The following is a 9,344-nucleotide window of genomic DNA, read 5'->3' on the forward strand; positions in this document are numbered from 1 at the left end:
AACCATTGCTTAATCCAAGATCATGAAGATTTACACCTACATCTTCTTCTAAGAGTTTTATAGTTTTCACTCTTACATTTAGGTCTTTGGTTCATTTTTAGTTATTTTTTGTATATGGGGTGAGGTAGGTCCAATGCACTTTTTAATCCTTTTACTGGGTGTGTGTTTTGAAACAATATGTGATATTTTTTATGTTTGGGGGCTTTAAACGGTAATGTACTTTGTGTATTCTTGGGTGGCTTGTGCTTTTCTCATTCATGCTTATGTTGGAGAGTCATCCATGTTGACAAAAATACCTAGTTCACTTGTTTTCACTGTGCTATGGGTTTCATTGCATAAAAATACCACATTTCACTTACCATTTTTTCCTGGAAGGTCCTTCAGGTTGTCTCTAGTACTTTACTATTGCCAATGGTAAATGGTCTAATATGTGCCTCCCTGTGCATTGTGTTGGAAGTCGTGAGCGTATTCAGATTTACTGGAAAACACAAGATGTCTCTCCTGTGTGGTATTACAAATTTGCACTTCTGTCAGCAGTGCATTAGAATTGCCTTTGTTCTGCATCCTCACCAAGACTCAGTATTGTCAGGTGTTTTTTTTTTTGCCAGTTCTAGTGAGAGTGAAATGGTACCCTATTGGGATTTTCCGGATTAATGAGCACAGTTTATTTTCAGTAAATATATGCATGGTTGGATGGATGCATGCATAAAGACGGGATGGATGCAGCTCATTGATGAGATGACCCTTTACTCTGCCTGTGGCCAGAGGATGGCCAGGTTCTGGGCCTACACTGTGCTGGCTGTATGTAGGGAGATCTGGAGCTAGGAAGTGCTGGGTGAGACTGAGAACTCTGTGTGTGGGAGAAGGCAGTTGTTACCTGGAAACTAGTGATGGGAGCCTTTCCCCAGGGAGAGGCTATAGGCCTCCTGCCCTTCCATCTTCCCATACTTAACCAAGGAGGGAGGGGTTGGAGAGAGAAGCCGGAAGGAAATTGGGTGAGGATGAGAACAGGGTCCTACAGTCTTAGGGATGACCTTTTGGGGGGGAACATTATCATGGTGTCTGTATTGGTGGTATGTATTTCCCTTGTTTATTCTGCTGAGTTTGGGGATGAATATATTGCTAATAAGAAAAATAACAGTAATGATCATGTCTTGAACACTTATGTGCAAGGCATTGTGCTTTTTCTTTCTGTACATACATATTATCTAAGTACTTGTGGAGCAGGTGCTGTTATTAATCATGTTTTACAGATGAGGAACAGAGTAACTGAGGGATTGCACTCAAGCAGTCTGACTCCGGAACTCTTAAGCTCTGTACTGTATTGTTAGCCTGGCTCAGCTAAGCCCAGGGATGCAAAGAAAGGAGAGGCTTCTCTAGGTTTGGGTCGGTGAGAAACATGAGCCACAATACCCACTGGGCCTGGCAGGGAGGGGCAGCTGGGAAGAGAATGAGAGACCCCTGGGAAGGATGGCCTTTGAGACGCAGATGCCCTCATCCCTGTGGACATGGCCCGCACCCATGATACTTCTTCTGTGCAGAGTTTTCTAGCTATTAGGGATGTGAGTGGGATCTCTCTGTTCTTGGGTCTCAAGAAAGATCTTGTCTTGGGGGGCGGGGGATACAGATGATAAATAAACAGTTCTACCAATAAATGTAATAAATTTAAAATTGGTATATGTGATACCAATCTGGAGGAGATAACATTTATAGACGGGACCTAATATAGCTAGTGTAGTCAAGGGAGACCTCTTTGAAGAGGTGACATTTGAGCTGAGACTTGAAGGACAAGAAGGAGGTAGCCTTGCCCTAGTTTGGGGAAGGAGTGTTCTGGGTGCAGGGAACAGCAAAGGCCAAGTCCCTGAGGCAGAGAGGAGTTTGGCGTAGTTTATGATAAACTCTCAGAGGGCTGGTGTATCTGGAATGGGATGAGTGAGAGGATGGAGCTGCCAAAGATGAAACTGGGGAGTGGGCAGGGCCTCTAGGACAGGGTCAGCAGTCTCCAGAGACTTCTCTTGCTTGTCCCTAAGAATTGAGGATTGACATACTTGGAAAGGATTGAATCCTAATACCAGGTCTGAGAAAGAGGGTTGAAAGGGTGGGGAGAGTTCTTGGCATTTGCCCCTAGACCTGATGGAATAAGAATTTGGAGGATGTGGGTGGCCTCAGGCCCCACCCCCCGGCAAGACACAGGTGATAAGATAACCCAAACTGAGGGCTGTCCAGATAGCCTTCAATAGGTAAAGGGTTAAACAAACTGTGGTTCAGCCATAACATGGAGTTCTCACAACAAAAAAGAACAAACTATAGATATACAGCAACTTGGATTTCTCCAGGGAATTATGCAGAGTGGAAAAAGCCAATCTTAGAAGATTACATATGGTATGATTTCATTTATATAACACTTTTGACATGGCAACTTAAAAAAATGGAGGACAGATGAAAGGTTGCCAGGGTTAAAGGATGGGATGTTGTTGGAACTATTCAGTTATCTTGACTGTGGTTGTAGAGTCACGAATCTACACAGGTGATAAAATTTTAGAACTTACCCACATGCACACACACGAGTGTATATATACATTGACTCCACATAATGACCCAGTGAAATAAGATTATGCTTTTTTATGATGGAAATTGAAGCTTTAAGAGAACAGACCTGTTCAAGGTCACATAACAAGTAAGGAACAGAGCTAGACAGTCTGACTCTGGAGCCAGTGCTATCAGACCCTCTTCTGCTTTCTTCCCTAGACCACCTATTTTTGGCTTCCTCCTTCCTCCATACACTGGCCCTCCCAGTCCCCTCCCTCCCACCCTCCCCTCACCCCTGCTTCCCTGGCTTGCCCTTGTCCATGGCCCCCACCCCTTTCATTCATATTCTGAGCACAGTTTGGAGCCTGGTGTTGGGCCAGACTATCTGGATGGTGACCCCCTGAGGGGACACTTCATACTCTAGGATGTCCTTCAGCCCTTCCTAGTCCATGCAGCTGCCTGGCAAGAGGAGTCTTGGAGGGCTTCACCACCCAGGCCCCTGACCTACCTGCTGTGGCCAGAATGTGTGTAGCCTGTGTAGTACAGGGGACAGAGCCAGCCAGCAGGATGCCCATACCTGGCAGGGAGGCCAGCACACCAGAGAGTGGGGGCAGCACTGGGCCTCTCAGGGCTGGGTGGTTCTGGAAGCTGATATGAGCAGCAGCAACTGCTGGCATTATCTGGGCTCTAAGAATAGCTTGGACTGAAGAGTTGGGGGCTGGGACCAGGGAAGAGAGGGCAGGAGCCTGTTTCTACCACCTCTTCCACCCCTGTCTGTTGGCCTAGGAGCTAGGAAGCCTCCCTCTGGCTTACCATTTGCCCTGGAATGCCTTTCATGGACACACCTGGTGAGCTATTGGACTAGGAGAAAGTATCCCATCGATTCAGACTCATGGCTGAGGGCAATGAGCCCACACCTTGAGGACCAACTCTAACCAGGCACGCCCCACAGGGAGCGGGACTTTGCTTTTTCAAGCATCGTGTTGGAGATGACCCCTACTCATTCAGCAAACACTTAACAAATAGGTGATACATACACATGATTCAAAAGTCAAAGGTAAAAAGGGTACGCAAGGAAAAAAATCAGTCTCTCTTCTTTTCCTAGCCCGCAGCCACCTGTTCCCCTCTGCAGAGGCAACCTCTCTTGGCAACTTCTTGTTACTGCCACTCAAAGCTGGTCCCTCCATAGGTGAGCACATAAATATACACCTCCTCTCTCTACATTTTTATATATCCCATACATTTTCCCCCTCACTTTTTTCACTTAGTGATATATCATGGAAATAACAACAGTAATTTATTGTCTCCATTATGTGTCAGGCATTATTCTAAGCCTGCAAATGTTTTAACTCCTATTATGGTCATCAGAATTTTGTATGGTAGCTGCTGTTTACAAATTTCCATTGTTAAGAGGTTAACTTTTCAAGATTTCACAGCTCGTAATGGGCAGAGCTGGGATTCAATCCCAGACAGTCTGACTTTCGATAAATTGTACTTTGTCACTACTCTATACTGCCACTCACATGGGAGTCACCCCATTAACACAGCACCCCCTTACTCTGCCTAAGGGTCAAGATAAGAAATGTATATTGAATACTTGCCATGGCCAGGCTCAGGCTGGGATCCAGCAGAGAATAAGAAGGACTAGATCTCTGCCTTTGTGGAATAGCATCCCAGTGCCCATGAATGTCTGTCAACCAAGGCAGGAGGAGGGAAGCCCACGTATCATATACTCACATGCCCACATATGGTCTGCTGCTTGCACACACCCTGTTCCTTTAGCCACTGGTCCTTGAGTCGCACAGCCTCTGAGCTGGAAGGCCTTCGATCCCAGAGCTACAGATGGGAACATGGAGGTCCAGACAGAGGCCCTGTGAGCCTCATCTGCCCCCTGGGATCCATTTCAGCAGGGATGGTGGGGGGTGTCTCTAATCCAGGGCCCAACCATTGTTTGAAGTTTGGAACAATTGAAGGGCAAGGGAGCTATAGATAGATCCACAGCTGCTGTCACCTGTTCCAGTTTGGGCACTGGGCCTGAGGATTGCCTACATGGGGGCGCTCTACTAACGAGGGCCTGCGGGGGGGTGGGAGGTTGGCTCAGCTCAGCTCTAGAGAGACTGAGTCAGACCTGAAGATGGAAATACAGTCTCGTAGAGCATAGAGACAGGGTGACATAAAAAGACCCACACCCTTGAGAGAGAAAAGATACTCCCACAAATACCCAAAATGCTGAGATTGGTTGGGGGTGGGGGCAGAGACAGCTATGGAGACAGTGAGGGCCTAAGACTAAGGCTGAACTCAAAGATGCTGCAAATCAAGAGTCCCAGACCAGTCCAGTCCACCAAAGGTCTTTCCAACTGTTCTTTCACCTCCAGGGGGGCTGTGTATATACACCTCTCAGCAGCAGCTGCGCCCCAGATTCTTCTGGGAAGTCCTAGGAGGTACTCTTGGGAGTGCTCGGGAAGGCCCCTGGGGTCTTTGAAAGGGAGAGGTGGTGCTGCTGGGTCTAGTCATAGCTTCATTCACTGAACCCTTAGGCAAGGACCTGCCTCTCCCTCTGTGCCTCGGTTTTCCCAGCTATTCAGTAAGAGTTCGTTTGCAGGATCACCGATGGTTCCTTTCATTATCTGATGCTTGCCAGGACACTTACCCTCATGTGTCTAACATCTCTCTCTCTTGCTGCAGCTGAGACCACAGTCCCCTCCTTTATTTGCCCTTCATGAGGATGGGGGACAGCTGGTCCCCCACCCCCTCCCCCTAGTAACCTTTCAGCCATAAATCCATGCTGAGGCGAGGCTCCTCCGGATAAACAGTCCTGATGCCTTTTGGCTGCCCTCATCCTATTTTCTGCTTGAAGCATCAGAGCTGGGGCCCACTTGGGCCTTCTGCAGCTGCCCAGGGCCCCAGGAGGGGGACGAGCCTCGGACACACAGGGGCCTCACCACCCCCGGGGTGCCAGGGGCGAGGGCTCCTCTCTGGGCCTCACCACCTCGCAGGTGGACTGTTATGGCAGCCGCCTCCTCAGTCAGCCTTCCTGCCACCGGTCTCGCCCCTGCAGGCCATCCTCCACACCAGCTGCCACGGGGATCTTGTGAACGCATAAATCTGACCACACTGTCAAATGCCCTTGCTCAAAGCTCTTTGATGAAAAATATAATAAAATAAAAATGCCTTTGATGGCTCCCCAACTCCTGTAGGATAAAGTGCCGAGTCCTAATCTGGCTTTTGAAGCCCTTCACAGTCCAGTCCCAACTGCTCCATCCAGCCTTACCTCCCTTTCTGCCTCCTGTGGCCCAGCCTCAACCTGTGCGTCCGCTCTGGCCTTGGGGTTTGGGTTCATGCTCTCTCTCTGTCCCCTCTTCTACCTTCAGTGCCTCTCCCACCTGGATGGCCACATCTCTATATGGCAGCCAGAGTGATCGTTATTAAACACTCACTCTCTTGCCCTCACAACTTCCTGTCGCACAGGCAGTGAAGCCCAGAGCCCCTTCCAAGTCCCGCAAGACTCAGTGATCCAGCCCCTGCCTACCTGTCTAATCTCACCTTGTAAAACCCTCCCCTTGCTCCCATGCCAGTGGCAGTAAGCGTTGTGACAGAGCCTCAGACACACCACCGAGCTGGTTTCTGCCTCAAGGCTTTTTGTTTACTGTTCCTTCTGCTTGGAATATTTTTCCTTTGGCTCTTAGGCTGACTGTCTCCTTCTCATCCTTCAGGTCCCACCTTGAAAGTCACCTCTTCAAAGAGGCCCTCCGTGACCGACTTGAACAGAGTGCACTCACATCACCCTCCACAGCATTGCTCTGTTTAGTTCCCTTGTAGCGTATGCCACTTTTCATTACTGAAAAACCGCATTTGTGTATTTATTCACTGCTGCTCTGTGAGGGAAAGGACCTTGTTATCGTGCCCCTCTCCTTGCCTGTCTGGGTGTCAAACTTGCTTTTATCCTTTAAACTCTTCACTCTAACATCTTCCGTGAGTGCCTTTCCTTTTCTGGACAATGAGTGTCTTGTTCCCATCCTGGACACAGATTAGAAGCTGTCAGATGCCAAGTGAATCGAATTCATGTGTCCCTCCTAGCTGTAGTACCATTTTAACACAGTCCTTCAATGTCTTTTCCAAAGAAGAACTTCCAGGCATCGGGCTGCATTGGTGGCGGATATATTTTAGGCTGGGGTTAGTTTGCAGATCACATCTTCACTGCCTACCTGCCTGGCATCTTGGGCTAGAAGAGGAGAGGCCAGAGGGGCTAGGCCCCTTTTGGGCTTTGCCCCCTCTGCTCATTACTCATGGAAATCTCCCCCAAAATAGCCCCGGCTCAGCAGCTGCCTCCAGGTCTGGCTGATACTAAGCTGTGGGCTCAGGACTCTTGGCAACTGCTTGCTGATCTGAGGCCTTTGGTGGAGAGGAGTTGGGGACACCAAGACCCTGGTGTCTAGCTTGGCTCCATCCCCCCTACATCTTAAGACTTCTAGTCTCTGTTTTGGGCCACTTGACCCTCCACCCTCGATCCTGCTGTTTCCCTACAACTCTGTTCCTAAGCTAGGGCCAAGTTTCCCTGGCTTGGGTGGGGGTGGGCAGATAACATTTCAGTCTTTGAGGGCAGTGACAGAGCTGTCCAGAGCTCCTGAGGCCCAGTCCTTCCCAACACTGTCAGCACCTTAAATGCCTAGAAGATTGTGGTTTTTTTTTTTGAATGGTTTCTGGGGAGAATCTTTCCAGCCCAGTAGGGTGGACACGCTATAGGCCAGGCTGCGGTTAACTCAGCTGCCCTTATGCTGGTCCTGACTGAAGTTGCTTTCTTTTCCTGGTTTTCCTGTGCTGAGGCAGAGAGCTCACCTCGGCAGTGGGATTCTGCAGCCTGGCCTGGGCCTCCCCCTTCCCCATCAGGGCCTTGGTGTCCTCAGCTAAGCTGAGGGCCTGAATGAGACAATTTCCCTTCTAGCCCTGATGTTCCTGATTCCAGATGTTTTGGGAGTCTTAAAAAAAAAAAAAAAAAAAAAAAAAAAAGACAACAGCCAAAAAACTGGAGGGAGCAATGTAAAAGATACAGGAAAATACAGAGAATAATTAACAAACCATTGTATACATGTTACATTTGCTCTGTCGTTTGCACCGGGATTCTAGCCTTGCAGAGTTCTAATGATCCCAGGTTCCAAGACCCCAGAATTATAAACGTAGGTGTACATATGTGTTGGCTCTGTACTGATAATGGTGGGAAGAGAAGTCAGGAAGAAAGGCTTTGGGCTTTCTACAGTGGCTACTCAGTGGATGGGTTAATTGGGATGAGAGGGTTATTATCAAGAAACAAAGCTTCCAGAGGTGCTAAAATCCTAGAATCCTAGAGTCCTAAAGTTGGAGCAGATCTCAGAGGTTGTCCAGTCCAAAGCTTCAAGCCTGTGCAACCTCTGCTTGACTCTCCTTGCTATTGGCAAGCTCACAGTCTTCCAAGGCTGCTTCTTCACTCACTGGCTGGCTCCAAGTGTGAACAAGTTCTTTTCTGTGTGTAGGTCCAAACTCTGCTTCCTTGTAACTGAGGTCACACCAGTCACATAGGCTCCCCCTACCCCAGGACAGCTCTTTGAGTATTTAATGCCAGTACCTGAAGTCCTTGAGATTGCAGCATTTGTTTGCATCTCTTGGGTGCATCTTGGGCTTCCTCATTGCTTTGTCATGTCTGTCTCTGAGCTCATCTCTGCAGAAAGGTGTGCCTAGGTAGTAAAAGTGAATTTACAGGGCAGTTCTAGAGCCATCTGTTTTGGTTGGTTTCTCAGCTCCAGGTTTATACACTGAGCAGGTAATTCTAGAATTCAGACCATTATTCTGGGTATCAGTTAAGCTACTTAGAAGCCCTGAGTCTCTAGGCTAATTGTGTTGTTTGGGCCCTAGGCAAGAAAGCCTACTTTCTGAGCACCTTTGAACAGTAAGCAGAGTTTTCCCTACCCTCTTGGTTTTCTATAAATTGCCTCTGATCCTGTAAGGATATTAAAACCCTAAAATATAAATGATCTATCAACTTTGTTCATTTTCTTACTCAGCAGGTATTTATTGACTTTCTGCTATGTGCAGATACTCTGCAAGGAGCTGAACATCTAGACCAAGCTCTTGCCTTTTAGTTTGGGGAGGCAGGCAAGAAACAACCTAAGTTCTATGAAGAGAATTAAAACAGAATGTTGTTCTCACAAATATAACATGGAGAGAAAAAAGAAAGGAATACATAACGTAGGATCTCATTCATACAAATGAGGAGGACTAATCTGTGACACTGGAAGTCAGGAAAACAGGAGAGGGAGTGCTGACTGAAGAGGATGTGAGTGGGAGGCTGGTAATTTCATTTTCTTGAACAGGGTGTGTTTGTTTACTTTGTGAAAACTCATCAGGCTGTACAGAATATTCACCGCAGCCCTGATTGTGATGGCAGAATCACCGAGAATAATCTATATGTTCATCCAAAGAGGACCTGTATCATTCCATAACATGGGAAAATATCTGTAGGATGAATTCCTAAAAGGGTCTGGGCATTTGTAATTTTGATAGATATTGGCAAATATGGCATGTGTTTATAACACAGTTTTTGTGTGATATATACACAGTAAAGTTCAACCTAAGCATACAAGTCAATTAGTTTTACAGAATGAACATACCTGTGTAACCAGTGCTCAGCTCAGTACATAGAGCATTTCCTACATTCCAGAGGCTACTCTTGTGCTCCCTGCAGTCACAACCCTTCCTCAAAGAACCACTCTTCCATTTTTATCATCATTGTTAGTTTTGCCTGTTTTAAACTATATATGGTTGAAAATATATCTTTGAAATAA

Source organism: Furipterus horrens, unplaced genomic scaffold (assembly GCF_987537825.1).
Source record: "Furipterus horrens unplaced genomic scaffold, mFurHor1.1.pri manual_scaffold_8, whole genome shotgun sequence".
Classification (NCBI taxonomy): domain Eukaryota; kingdom Metazoa; phylum Chordata; class Mammalia; order Chiroptera; family Furipteridae; genus Furipterus; species Furipterus horrens.